This window comes from Camelus bactrianus, chromosome 12, assembly GCF_048773025.1.
Source record: "Camelus bactrianus isolate YW-2024 breed Bactrian camel chromosome 12, ASM4877302v1, whole genome shotgun sequence".
Taxonomy (NCBI): Eukaryota; Metazoa; Chordata; class Mammalia; order Artiodactyla; family Camelidae; genus Camelus; species Camelus bactrianus.
This window is the reverse complement of record NC_133550.1, coordinates 65,512,173-65,525,955: the sequence shown is the minus strand read 5'-3', so window position 1 is coordinate 65,525,955 and position 13,783 is coordinate 65,512,173. Positions and strand designations below refer to the sequence as shown.

The following is a 13,783-nucleotide window of genomic DNA, read 5'->3' as shown; positions in this document are numbered from 1 at the left end:
TGTAGATGAACCAACATCACTAGTGACAATTGCAGTCTAGTTTCAGCCAGCTTGGATTGCCTTGGTCACCATTCTGTGTGAGTGAGAATGGACACCCAGGGGCCATGGTCCCCGCCTTCACAGGAGGAGAGATGAAAACAAATGTGGAAAATCAAAAAATTATGCAACAGCTAAATCACAACAGGCTTGTGCTAGAATATATTTAACATATTTAACTGTCATTTAATATATTAAATGGCTGGACGCTTAGGTTATTTCCAATTGCACACTTTTGTTTGTAACAAATATCTGAGTTCATAAATCCTTAACCACTTACCTGGGATGAATTCTTAGAAACGAAGTTACTAGCACACATAGCATGAACATTTTTTTATTAATTGGGGGAGAAGGGTAATTAGGTTTGTTTACTTATTTTTGGAGGAGGTACTGGGGATTGAACCCAGGACCTCCTGCATGCTAAGCATGTGCTCTGCCACTTGAGCTACACCCTCGCCCTCAGCATGAACATTTTTAAGGTCTGATGTGAAGATTGTAGTGGTAACAGCAGCAAACTCTATATCGTGCTTTCTGGGGGCGAGGCACTCTCCCCAGTCCTTTCTGCATATTAACTCCTGTAAGCCTCCTGATACCACTACAAGGTGCCTGCTAGTAACACCCCGTTTTATAGATGGGCACACTGGGACACGGACACTGAGTAATTTGTCGTAGTCCCCCCGAAGGTGTGTAGTAGAGCTGCCGTGCGAACCCAGGACTCCGGGCTCCACGCTGTGCCGTCTCCTCTGGGAGGTGTGCTTTTTTTCAGCTTTGCCATGTAGATGGGCGTTCCTAACAGAACACAGTGTCGTGTTGCGTGTCTGAAGACTTTATATATGGTCTTATATCAATTTCTGTCTTCTGCACTTTGTTTTTCTTGCTTAATATCGTGAATTTAAGATTTATCTTTGTTGCATCCATGTTGTCCGATTGGCTTGAGTTCCTTCACTTAAGCCATTATAAAATCCGTGTATTAAATGGATTTATTCTATTGAATGAACGTACCCTGCTCAGTTACCGTCGTCCTGCTGGTGACATGTAGGTGGTTTGCAGTTTCCTCTGTGACAATCAGAGCACAGTCGGCCTTGTGTGACCACCTCCTCAGCACACTCAGGGTCATTCTGCTTGGGTCCGGGGTCGGGGTGGGGGCCGGGAGCGCAAGGTCAACTGCACAGACACGGCCGTGGCTGCGGGTCAGCGTGCATCCCACCAGCCCTGCGGGAGAGCTCCGGACACTCCCATCCCCCGAGCCCTCGGCACTGTCAGGACTTTTCCCTCTGCAGTTACCAGCCACCCGGCCGCCTCAGTCTGAGAACTGCCTGAAAGGATTCCCATCCTTGGTTGGTGTGGGTGTGGCAAATGACCTCTCCTGGGCCGTGACTTGGAGACTCATGCTATTTTCAATGTGAATTACACTTTTTTTCTGATTTTAAAAGAAATACATATTGTGGCAATTTGGGAAAATACCAGGAAGTATCAAAAAGGAAATAATCACTTAACCCCGTGGTGACGGTCTGATGACAGGAGAAACCTCCGTGCTGTTCAGCGAGGCATCCTGTGCTCCCGGCCATCTTGGGCATGTTCCCATCTCTCGTTCCCGATGAGGGAGGGACAGGGTGGGACAGACCGCTGGGGAGTCAGGTCCCCGCATGCCTCCTCAGTCGGGAGCCACCCCCAGGCAGTCCCGCTTCAGAGCTGGCGGTCTTTCCCCGGGCCGCCCTGCCTTGGAGAGCTTTCTCGTCTATTTTTAACACACCCCCCCCACCCCCGATTCTTTTATTGTGGTAAAGTACACATACCAGCAGTTTTACCGTCTTAACCCTTCATCAGAGCACGCACGATGGATCGGCGCATTAAGTCCATTCGCGTCTTTGTGCAAACCTTCACCACCATCACCTCCAGAACTCTCTTCACCCAACAAAAATGAAACGCGATCCCTGTTAAACACTAACTCTGCCACCCCCCACCCAGTCCCCCCCGCCCCGGCACCCACCTTCCTCCTTTCTGTCCCTAGGACTTTGACAACTCTGGGTGCCTCATACAAGGGAAATCATATACTCTTTGTCCTTTTGTGACCAGCTTTTTCCCTGAGCATAATGTCCTCAAGATTCATCCCTGCCGTGGCAGGCGTCAGAATTTCCTTCCTTGCTAAGTCTCGTAACAGTCCATTGTACGTGCTGACCACATTTTGCTCATCCGTTCATCTATCAGTGAATGCTTGCCTTACTTCCGCGTTTTAGCTATCATGAATAATGCTGCTGTAAACAGGGTGTGCAGATACGATGCGTGTTTCCACTCAGTGGAGATAACACCGGAGATACAGCCATGAGTCTGGCTTTCTTCCCTTAATATCAGGCTGCACTGAGTCACTTAAAGTTCTTCCAAACATGAGTTAAAATGTCTGTATAACATTCCATCAACTCCTTGTTTCTAAGCATTTAGGTTTTTTCCCAGATTTTGCCATTGTAATGTACTCTGCCCTGAAAACTTTGTATGTAAACCTAGATCCACATTTTAAATAAAGTGACTGGGGTCCAAGGATAGGAATACTTTTATTGACCTTGAAAGCAGCCCCGTTTTTAAAAATAATTTTTCATATTAGGTTGAATCATGTGAAATCTCCATTTTTAGAGTCATAAATGATTGAACATTGACAATTTCATGTGGTTTGAGCTAATATTTATAGAAGTCATTTCTGTCCATTTTACATGACTTGGAAGATACCAGTCATTTTGAAGGAGAGAATTAAAGTCACCCCAGGGACAAACAGTGTTAACATTTTGGTATATTTACTTCCAATCCTCTTTTCTATACAAATATCCTTTGGGGACGGAGTCAAGGACAGAGGTAGATACTGCTGGATTTGGGGCTTTGGGGGGATTTTCTCAGCTCTTTTTTAACAAGCATTTACTACCTGTATCAAAGTAACATATGCCCCGATAGAAAGGAAACTGAGTTATTGCAGAAGACTTAAAAGCAGGTGTCAGTTGATCAACTATCCCCCCAGTTCTGTTCCCCAAAACCAACCAGTGTAATTTCCGGTTGCATCTCCAGCTGTGCCCCTGCCCTCTCTCAGGGCTTTCCCCCAGTCTCTGTTTCTTAAATAATCACTCCCAGGCATTTTCACTTGACTTTCTGTCCCAGCCGCTAGCTTCTCCTCCTGGGCCCCTGCAGGTCCCTTGTGGAGCTGCCTTCTCGCTTGCTGTGGCGTCATTGATGTTTCCACGTAGGGATTTGTCTCTGAAGAGTGGGCTTTGTTGGAGGTGCGCCATCCCACCCACCCTCTCCATCAGCTGGCCCCCTGCGTCCCAGGCACGGAGGAGGGTCCTGGGGTCAGCAGTGGGCCAGGGGCCTGCATTCTGGCATGGGAGACAGATGAGAAATGAGAAAATAGATCAAATGTCAGATTCCAGAATGTACTGTGACATAAAGCAAAGCAGGACAGGAGAAGGGCGTGGGTGAGAAGGGGACGTCTGAGCTGAGACCCAGTGGAGGGGAGGGAGGGGCCGTCGGGGGCACAGCTGGTGTAAAGACTTGGCAGCAGGGAGCCCGACTGGCTGGATGTGTGGTTGCTGTGGGCGGGGGGAGGGGGCGGGAGAGGTACTGGCAGTGAAGGACGTGGCCGGTGGCCCTGTGACAGTCTGAGTAACACGGAGACCCAGGGAAGGTTTGGGGAGAGGAGCATCGTGCCTCGACTTACACTTTAGATAAGTCACCGTGGCTGCTGGTGGAGAAGTCCTGGGGGCCAAGGACCAGTAGGAAGGGCAGCACGGCCCTGGGGAGGGGGCTGCTGGCGTGGCTCAGGTCTAGATACATTTGGAAAGTGGAACATGAGAGAATGAGTCAAGAGTGGCCCCAGACTTTGGGCTTAGAATGCGGAAGAAGTGTCCTGGGTCAGGGGTCAGCTTAGCTGGTGTAGCCGATGCCCCGTCGTTGGACTTTAGGTGGCCTCCAGTTTTCTGTGTTCGAATGATTAGTCTGCCCTCATCAAGCTCCTATAAACGTGTGCCCACACCTTTCCCTCGGCTTCCCTCGGAGGACTCCACAGACCATGCTGAATCCTCACGCCGCTCTGTCCAGAGGACACACAGTCTGCAGGCGGAGCATGCTGGCTCGCAGGTCACTCTGGAGTCCCAGGACCAAGGGGCGAATATTTTAAGCCTGCAGATGCTGTTGCTTGCTCCTCCTGACACAAGTTCTGCTGGGTTTCCTTTGCAAAATCTCCTTTGCCTCTGGAAGCCTTTTGCTGAGCATTCTTGCGAGGAGGTTTTAGGATTCACTGCAACAAGAGAGACACTGGGTTGTGCTCTCTTGTTGTGCTTAGCGAGTGGAGGGAGTGTGGTGGCTGGAGGCGATGTGGCAGGGGCCAGAGATGGCACCTCCTCCTGCTTTCCCTGTCCGCGTGCAGTAGGCGCTTGGGATTAAGTGGTACCAGCCCCCCAACTGGCCTAGGGGAAGGAGTCCAGGGGGAGACCTTGCTGAGAAGCCAGTGCTTGAACTGAGGTGCATTTCCCCAAAGGACAAGTGAGGTTGGGACGCGCAGCCTCAAAGGATGTGGGATGCGGGGCGACCACGGGCTGTTCAGGGTATGTGGGGGTTTTCTTTTGTCCTGTTTACTTGCTGATGTGGAGGGGGCACGGATGGGCCAGGCCACCAGGGGCAGGACCTCAGGTCCCTCTCTCTGAGCAAAAGGAGGATGGTTGAGACTCTGAGCAGGGACGTGGGCGGGCGTCCGGGGGGCGGCTGGAGTGGTGAGGGGGCTGCGGAGGAGCCGAGTCTGCGCCCCTTATGACGACTGCTGCTGTGTAATCCTGGGCTGGTGCTCTTCATAGAAGGGAAGGAGGTAGCAGATAATAGGAAGAGTTAATGCATCGTCGTCGAGCTCATTAAACCCGACACCAGCCATCCTTTCCTCAAGGGGACGCACCCGCGGCAAGTAATTAAAAGCAGATTACCAAAATGTAATTAAGACAGTCAGCACCTCTCCTCGCAAAGGAAGCTCCCCGTGAATAATCCCCAGCCAAACCAAATCCATTCTTGGCAAAGGGACAGCTGGGATGGTAGCTAACACGTCTTATAATAAGGCCGTGAGTAGAAGGAACCCACACTGAGAGCAGAGTCACGATTTTACACTGGCTCATGATCCATTTCTTAGATCAGGCACACGGCTATGTCTGTCTCCGAAGAGCGTGCGTCGATCTGTGTCGTGTCCCTGTCACGTCTGTGTCGTGTCCCTGTCACGCCCGACGGGTGAAACCGCCTTAGCTCCTTCCAGAGCAGGGGCTGCACTGCTTTCCAGTCCTGCCCTGGCTCTGCCTTGGCGTTTTGGCTCATTGCTCCCTCTGCTGCCTCATTAAGCACCACTGAAGTTGAACGGTGTTTCTCGAAGTGGGGGTCACGGGCCAGTGCAGATGGCCCCGCTCAGCGCGTGGGCCCCACCGCCCTCCTGAGATGCCGGCAGGCGTTGCAGACGGAGCGAGAGAGGTGCCCCCAGCCGCTGGGAGCATCACACCCGAATCAGGACCAGAAGCACTGGCCTGTGTGGCGAACAGAAGAGGAACAGGGCTTTACAACTGAAATGCTACCCAGCAGCTTGGTTGAAAAGTGAAAAGTAAAAATAAAACCAGGACAAGCACTGGACTTTAGCGCTAGCACCTTTTTCATAGGATTCTCCCCCCCTGGGCGAGAGCGTGGTCTGAATTTCCGCCCTCCGCAGAGGCCTCTCTTTCGCTTCTGGGAGAAACACTTTACGTTCAAAATGCTGTGTGCAGAGTATCGAGTACCACCTCGTTTTTAGAGATCACTCCTGTTTAACATTTCTTTTAAGTCTTAAAGTACAATTTCAGTATCTTCTGTGAATATAAAAATAACGCTCAGAGCAGAAATAGAACTTTTAAAAGACACGGTAGAAACCCATATAAAATCTTTCTTCTTTATTACCATGGAAATAATGGAATTTTTTTTTTAACAAAACGCATCCTTATTCACTGCAGAGTAATTATTGTGTCACATTCTAGCTAGCAGAGAGCCAATGAGATCGGTCCTTACCTTGTGTTTATCATATACTGTCTTTAAAGTCACCCAGTGAGATGTTAAATAACTTGAAGGTGATTTTTTTCCAAGGGAGAATTTAAGATTGTATTTTTCAGCTGCAGAAGAGCCCGTAAGACACATCAAAACGTTTGTGCTCTTTTCTGAGCGTCATATTTATATTGGTTGCCAACAGTGTTACTTCGATTTATCTTTCTTTTTATCGTAAATACAACGGTGTCCATGTATTTTTAATGAATGTTATAAAGAATGGGGAAGCTTCCTTTTCAGGAAAAGGCCCGAATATTATTGGAAATAATTTAAGGAAATTATTAAGCTATGTCATTACTGTTATTTACTCCTGCCCCTGATGGCAAGAAAGACTAGGTCCTCTTTCTTCAGTGATTTTTGAATGTTTCCCCCTAAATTTCACTCACTTTCCACTTGCTGGCAGAACATTTGTCCTGTTCTCCTGGAGACCATTGAGGAAATGACAGGTGGTGAGGGATAACTCTGGCCGACTTGGACACTTGGGGTAGCCTTGGTGACAGTTTGCGACAAGAGGGCTGCTGGGCCCACCAGGCCTAAGCTCAAGGAAAGGGAATATTGTCACCCACCACCTTGAACAGAACAAAAGTCAACACCACCACACAGGATGAGCAGTTAGGGCTGCAACCTGCTCAAGCTCCCTGAGCACCGCTTAGCGTGATGCAGAGTCATTCTTTTAAGGGGAGGCAATTCTCCCAAATCCAAGTTGGTTAAAGCCTCCGTGCCTCCCGGGCCCCCCAGGGTCTGGAGCCTCCAATCAGAAGGAGCAGGAGTGCCACCCGCCGCCCCCATTCCCGGTGGTGTGGACAGTCGAGGGCCAGGGCACCTGCTGCTCTGACAGCTGCCAGAAGGGGGCCACGCCAGGCTTACCTCCGCCTGACTGACCTCTGTGAGGAGTGATCCCACTCCCGCCTTCTACATCCGAGAGACCCCCTTTCAAACCCAGTTGTTTCAGGAAGAGGATGAGATGACCATGAACCCAGTGAGGTTCGGAAGTAAGTGCAGCCAAACTGAATTTCTAGTAAGGCAGGAGTGTGCAGAAATTAGGAAAACTTGAATCAGTGAATTTTCTCAAGCCCAAATGTTCTGTGACCCCGGGAGGCAAGGACGTGCTCACCTTTGTGTCCCACCCTGGGCAGTGCCGGCAGGGGCAGGCCTTCCCATCTCTGGGGAGCCTGTGCTGGCCACTCACCCTGGCGTTCTCCAAACGCTTTCGCAAGCGCTCCCCTCGAATGTGGGCTGGCATTCCTTCTTGACTCCTACCCTCAGTGGGACTCTATCTATGTGTTCAAAATAAACAGACTGTGGCGTAGCCCAGCCAGGCAGACCCCCACTCACTGGGTCCCTCTGAAGCCATGACAGTCTAATTTGTAGTCTAATGCAATTGCAACATTTGGATCAATTAAGCACCAGAGTTGAGCTGTACCATTGATTCTACAAAGTCATGACCATATCAAGAAGCCAGGAGTCAATCCAAGAAGTCATTGACCCAACTAAGTCCTGCAGGGAAAATCCAAGCCACGGACAGCACTAGTGTCTTAATAATTATCATCGTTATCTGGTGGGGGGCACTCCTACTCCTTCCGACTGGAGGCTCCGGGTCCAGGTAGTGCCTGAGGGGCGTGGATGCTTTAACCAACACGGATTTGGGAGGGTTGTTTAACCTAAGAGTGACTCTGCCCATGTGCAGCCTGGAGGTGAGCTCTTGTGTTCTGGCCTCCGATGCCCCATTTGGGAGACTCTCACCTGGCCACATTCAGCAAATGTGGGTGATGACGCGTGCCAGGCGCGGGGCCAGCCTGGTGTGCAGGCTGGTGGGAGAGCAGGTGAGCACACCCACAGGTTCCCTCAGGGTGATGACTGTTCATCCAGCCAAAGTGACTCTGACCATTCGTGAACAAACCAGAACGTTCCATCTCTTGGCTTTGACTGAGGCCTGAGGTCCGTGACGAGAGATTAGGAGAAAGAAGCACGTCTCCTGCCCAGTGATTTTGCCTGGCCCGTCACTGCCATCTTCTTGTCACCCACAGTCAGACTCCAACGTCCAACTGATGGTTGATACGCATTGCACTTGTGCTGTGAGCCAGGCCCTGTTCTAGGCACCAATTAACTCAGCTAATCCTCCTGAGAGCCTTTTGAGATGCAGCTACCATCATTATCCACATTTTATGGATGACAAAACTGAAGAACAGAGAGGTTACAGCTCCACCCCCCGTCACACAGCTAGAGGTGCTGTTGCTGGTCCAATAGCACCAGGGCCCTGCTCTTGGCCCCCTACCTGTCAATGAGAACTGTCTTAGTGTCCACCCTAGGATTGCTATTTGGATTAAGTGAGTTGATGCAAAAAGAGCTTTGTCTGGTACCGACCGTAGCAAACACCAAGAGTTTGCATTATTTTATTTTTTATTCTGTCCGATTGCAGTGAGTGCATGTTTAATGGCCAAGGTTTAGTAGTGATGTGATTATACGGTGGGTGATTTATTTGGGTGGAAGAATCTATTTTAATAGTTTCATAAATGACTTTAGCCAAGAGCTGATGGAGTCATTAAAGGGTGGAAGGGATGGCGTCAATGTTTCCTCTATTTCCCTGCATTTTATGGCCGTGCTGCCGAAGGACTTGTGGATTGGGTGTGTGCAGAGGTGTTGGATGGATGCTTTGTGAATGTCACGCTGTAGGCTGGAGGTGAGGTCAGAGAGCAGGAGGAGGAGGACCCAAGTCTGCATGGTCCGGGGCAGAGGCGGCACAAAGGACTCTCTGAAGAGTTTGCACGGCTGGGAGGCGGGGCTTCCCGGCTGTCAGGATTGGCGCATGCAGAGACCCAAGATGGGGAGACCCTGTGGGCACGGCTAGAGCACGGGTTGGAGTGGGGAGGGGGTGAGGCCGGATGGCGAAGGGTTTGGGAGGGATGCCCAGAGGCTGGGCTGTTCCAGTGGGGCTCCCCCACCTGGCTCCGTGGGCATCTCCAAGTATTGGCCTCCCCGGGGGCAGGGGCTGGTCTCTGAGGCTCACTACTCTGTTTCCAGGGCCTGGCACACGGTGGGCCCCCGGGCAGGTGTATGAGCTCGCACGTTCCTCTCTTTGGGAGGCTCTGTAATCTTGTGCCTGTGGTAGAATCAGGGAAGAGCAGGAAGAGCCCAGCTCTGACGTCAGACCATCCTGAGCTCCGTCATCAGCTCGCAGGGGAGTAGCCTGGGACTGCGGGCGGGTCCTGACCTCTCGGAGACGAGCCCCACTTCCTTTGTCTAGAAACAGGGGGAACCACAGCTGCCTCAGAGGGCAATGGGAGGATTAGAGAAACTTCTGGAACGCTCCAGCCCAGCACCCGGGTGAAGGAGGCAGAGTGAAGGATGGTCACCATGTCTCTGTGTCTGGTCTCTGTGTCACCAGGACTGGTCTCAGTGTCGTCAGTACTGGGTCTCAGTAAGCCTTGGCTCAGTGGACTTGAAGCTTGACTTGACTGTAGGCTTTCTGAAGGGAAAGGAACCTGGAATCTCCTGCTTTGCCTCATTCATTGCCCGGAAGGAATCCCTGCAAAGTCAGAGATCCCAGTGCAGGCAGCGGTCATGCCACCAAGAACGCTGGCTTCGTGCCTGGCGTTCTGGTGTAAATCCCTCCCGTCTGGACACAGCATCCTGGACTACTGATGCCAATTCATCGATCACTGAGCTCTCCAGACCTCCCAACGGTGAGAGTCTGCCCCTGGCTGTGTGCGCACCAGGCTGTGTGCACCAGGCTCTGGCAGTTGCAAGAGTTGGTTGCTTGATCCAGCGAGAGGCGTCTGTACGCGGGGCGCGCTTGCCCAGAGAGCTTTCACTTTATTTTCTTCTGGATTTTTTAATGTATTGTCTCTTTTTTCTTTTGACAGGCAGTTTTGCTGCTGTTGTTATTTTTAGCATTCATTAATTCACTGTAAATACAAATGAAGATACAGTACAATTAATTTCTTGGCTAATCAAAATATTTGATCAAATGAAGCAATTTTTCAATTCTTAGAAGTAATTATACTGTTCTTTAAGAGGAAGTGGAGGAATTCTTTACTGAGTGTTTCTAATTAGGAGTTTTTGCTACCTGCTGTGTTCTTATTCTGTATGAAGTTTCAGGATTTTTTTTTTCCCTCCTGTAAGGAATCATGGAAAAACTGTAATTGTCTCCCTAAGTATTCAGAATAAAAGTTAGTAGAAGAATCATGCAGCCGGATTAGCTAATTGTAACCTTCAGAATAGGTAAATTAATACACAGACATATTTCTAATCTGACAGCTAGACTGGACCTTGCTAAACCATGTTGTCCCAGCCAGGTGACTGCCACCCTGGGCACTCACAAGAGGAGGGTCATGAAGTCCCTTTGCAAAGTGTCCAGTGTCAAGGAACACTGATGGCCAAAAAGTCACCGTTTCTTCTCTGTACTTTGAGCTTAGCCCTTTTATTTCTTCCTAACTAGCAATTCAGAACCAAATCTGTCAGCTGTTGCTGTGTAACAAACAGCCACAGAACTTCCAGGACAATAAGCATTTGCTCGACTTTTGCTGTTTGTGTGGCCAGTCTAGGCTGGTTCAGCTCTGGTGGCTTGACTGGGACATCTCTGCTCACGTGTCTCTCACCCCTCTCATTGGACCAGCGTGTAGCCAGGCACGTCCCTCTCAAGGCAGAACCACAGACACAAGACAGTCTAGCCAACCACACAAATGCTGTTTAATTCTTTCATCGTGTTGTACTTGCTGACATTCCTTTGGCCAGAGCAGTTGTATGGCTGAATCCAGAACCAAGAGATAGGGACATAGTCTCAGCTCTTCAGTGGGAGGGACCTGAGGCACATGGCGAAGGATGTGGACACAGGGAGAGTCGAGGAAATGGGCCTTGAACACGATGTGTCTCCGTCTCCAGCTCCACTAGCTTATGTGACAGTTCAACCCACCCCTTCCCTATCATGTTCACTCTCCCCTCTTCTATAGAGAAGTAGCTTAGGGTACGATTTCATAGAAAATTGATTTTATAAGTCAGCTAGGAACGTGGCTGGACAGGATACTGGAAGGCTCTTTTCTGGAATCATCCTCTTATGAATACAGCTGTTGAAACAAGAGTACAATACAACTGGATATGAGCTAACAGGATTTCAGGGGCAGTTAACCCTCCGGGGTACGCCCTGCCCTGGCTGCTGGTTCTCCCCCTTGGCTAGGTCTCACCCCAGGTTTGGGTTGGGGCCACAAGCATCTCACATAGGGGCCCCCGCAAACCCCTTCAAATATGATTCCCTGCAGCAGAGACAGGGTTCTTTCATCTTGATCACAGGCGGGTTGGTCCAGTGCCTTCCTGAGCGGACAGGGTGCCACCTGTTTGTCTGCTGTCCCCCTGGGATGATTCTGCCCTCCGACTGGTGTGGCCATCACGACTTTACAGACAGAGAACCTTGGCCCGGAGAAGTGAAGTGACTTGCCTGAGGTCCGGCTGAAAGACGGCAGAGCAGGGCTCTAGCCTGGCCGCGCTGAATCAGAGCCCAGGGCCCCACCGCCAGGGCCCGAGGCAGCGGGTTAGGAACCCGGGTTCTGTGCTCCTGGGCCCCTCCCCAGGCCCCCAGGGTGCATGACCACGTCTCAGCCCCAGCTTCCTCTCCGGGCAGGCCGGCTTGACCTGCGGGCAGCAGCATGCACCAGAATGCCTCTGTCCTCGAGGACTCAGGAGAGAGCCGGTGTTCCCCAGGAGCCGGGACTCAAGCCCAGGTCTGTCCAACCTCTCGACTCAGGCAAAAGTATCTGTTGAAAGACCCAGCAGCAGCACCAAGGCTGGCCGCCGTGTTTGCCGGGCGTTGGGTGAAGCACTGCGAGTGTCATTTTGTTGAAATCTCAGGCCTGCCCTTGGAGACAGTTTGGTTTCTCTCCCTGCTTTATCCTTGTGGGGCAAATGAGGCAGACAGGGAGGGGTGTGCGTGTCGCCCGAGGTCACAGGAGCGAGCAGAGCTGAGCTCTCATAGCTCTGATGGGCCCTGGAGCCCTCAGCTGACACCGGGTTGCCCTCGCCCTCCAGGCCCAGCTCCCTCTGAGTCGGCGGAACTCGGGGTCCTGGCACTGCTCCCTGGCCGTGATCCTGCGGCCGGGGTAGGGGTCCACCCCTTCTCCGCATTCACTGAGAGTCGCTGAAGGATGGCGGGATGGTCTGAGCTGCCGGGAGGACGGGACACGCGCTGGGGGTCCCAGCATTGTACCTGTAGGGTCCCCCCCAGTTCATCAGCCGGTACTGTGTGTGCTGGGAGAAAGCCCTGTCGGAGTCGAAAGCAGCGTCAGAGACAGCAGGCTGTGGAGGGAGGGGAGCCCTGCAGCCGGGCTGAGGGCATGGGCCCCTGATCAGTGCTGCACGGGCTGGGGCTGCCTCCCTCTGGCCCCCGACCCCAGCTGTCTCCTCTGACCCCCTACTGGTTGGGCAGCCTCTTGGGCGAGTCCAAGCAACGGCCAATTTAGAGCCACAGGACTACACTGTAATGCTTGCTTTTTACTGAACAAGATAATGTGGCTACGTCTGAGACAGAGAAGCACTCCGTAGAAGTGAGGTGCTGTCAGCCGGCTCTTGGACGATTGTATACTTCATACGCTGGGACATTACTTCCTTTATACGTTTTGCCAACCCTATTGTGTCGTCACAAAGGGGATCAGGTGGTCCGTGTTTCTCAGCGACACCCAGAGGGGCAATTGTTTGGTGAAACAAGACTCCACGTGAGCACCCTTGAATCAAAGGCAGAAAGTTCCTCCAAAGCAAGGAGGTCGTCCTCTAATCGGGTCAGGCCTGCAACGCGTAAGGTTCCACTTTGTTTTTTCCACTTAAAAGTAACAGAAACAGCGGTGCGTGCGTACGGTTGTCAGGTGAGAGGCTACGGGGAGGGGAGCTGAGGACGCAGGCCCAGCGGCCCCTGGTCCAGGCGGCCGTGTGGACGACAGTGGGCGCCGGGAGCCCCATCCCTCCCCCCTGTTCTCTCCGAATTGCAGCTGTGATTCCTGTCCTGAGGGGCCCTTTTATGTAAAGCATAGTTAGTTTTGGAAAGTGACATTTGCATCTGAAGATAGTGGTGTCTTTTCTGATTAGGAGAAGCATTTCTTCTAGTTACAGAAAAAGCACTATTTTTCCCCATTCAGATATCATGATCACGTGAGAAGTGCCAGGGACACAAAGCGCCAGACCCAGAGCCATCTGTTCTTCCCCGGCGTCTCCAGTCACTCGGAGCGAGGCTGGCGGTTGCTGAGCGGTTCTGTGAACCAGAATGTGGGCGCCCAACAGCCTCGAGCCCAAATGCTCTTGATGGAAGAGCCAGGAGGCCCTGCCCTCCAGAGGCCAGTGGTTCTCTGGGGATCACTGGGCGGAGGGTGGTGTGGCTGCGTCCCCCGGGGCCTGGGGACCTTCCGGTCAATGGCTGGTCTCTTGCGCACCGAGGAGATGGCAGTGGTCCCTCTAGGGGCAGAGTTATCAGTGATCCTTGTTTTCAATTTGTGCCTTTTTTGTAGTTTCTAAGTTTTCTACAGTGAACACAATAATTATCTTTGCAAGCAGCAAAAAGATATCTCCATCGGGTAGCGAAACCACCTTTGTGCCCGGTCATAGTCACCCTCGCTCTCTGTGCCCGCAGCCTGGCTTCCGCTGTGGCTCTGGGGAAGCTGAGAAAAGCGTGGGGTGTGCAGGCAGGTCCCCC

General features: G+C 51.7%; 1 protein-coding gene across 1 annotated transcript in view; it reads left to right on the top strand.

The window, feature by feature from the left end:
- Positions 1 to 13,783, top strand: part of EFCAB6 (EF-hand calcium binding domain 6) — a 207,698-nt gene that overhangs the window by 172,937 nt on the left and 20,978 nt on the right. The gene's annotated exons all lie outside the window — the stretch shown is intronic.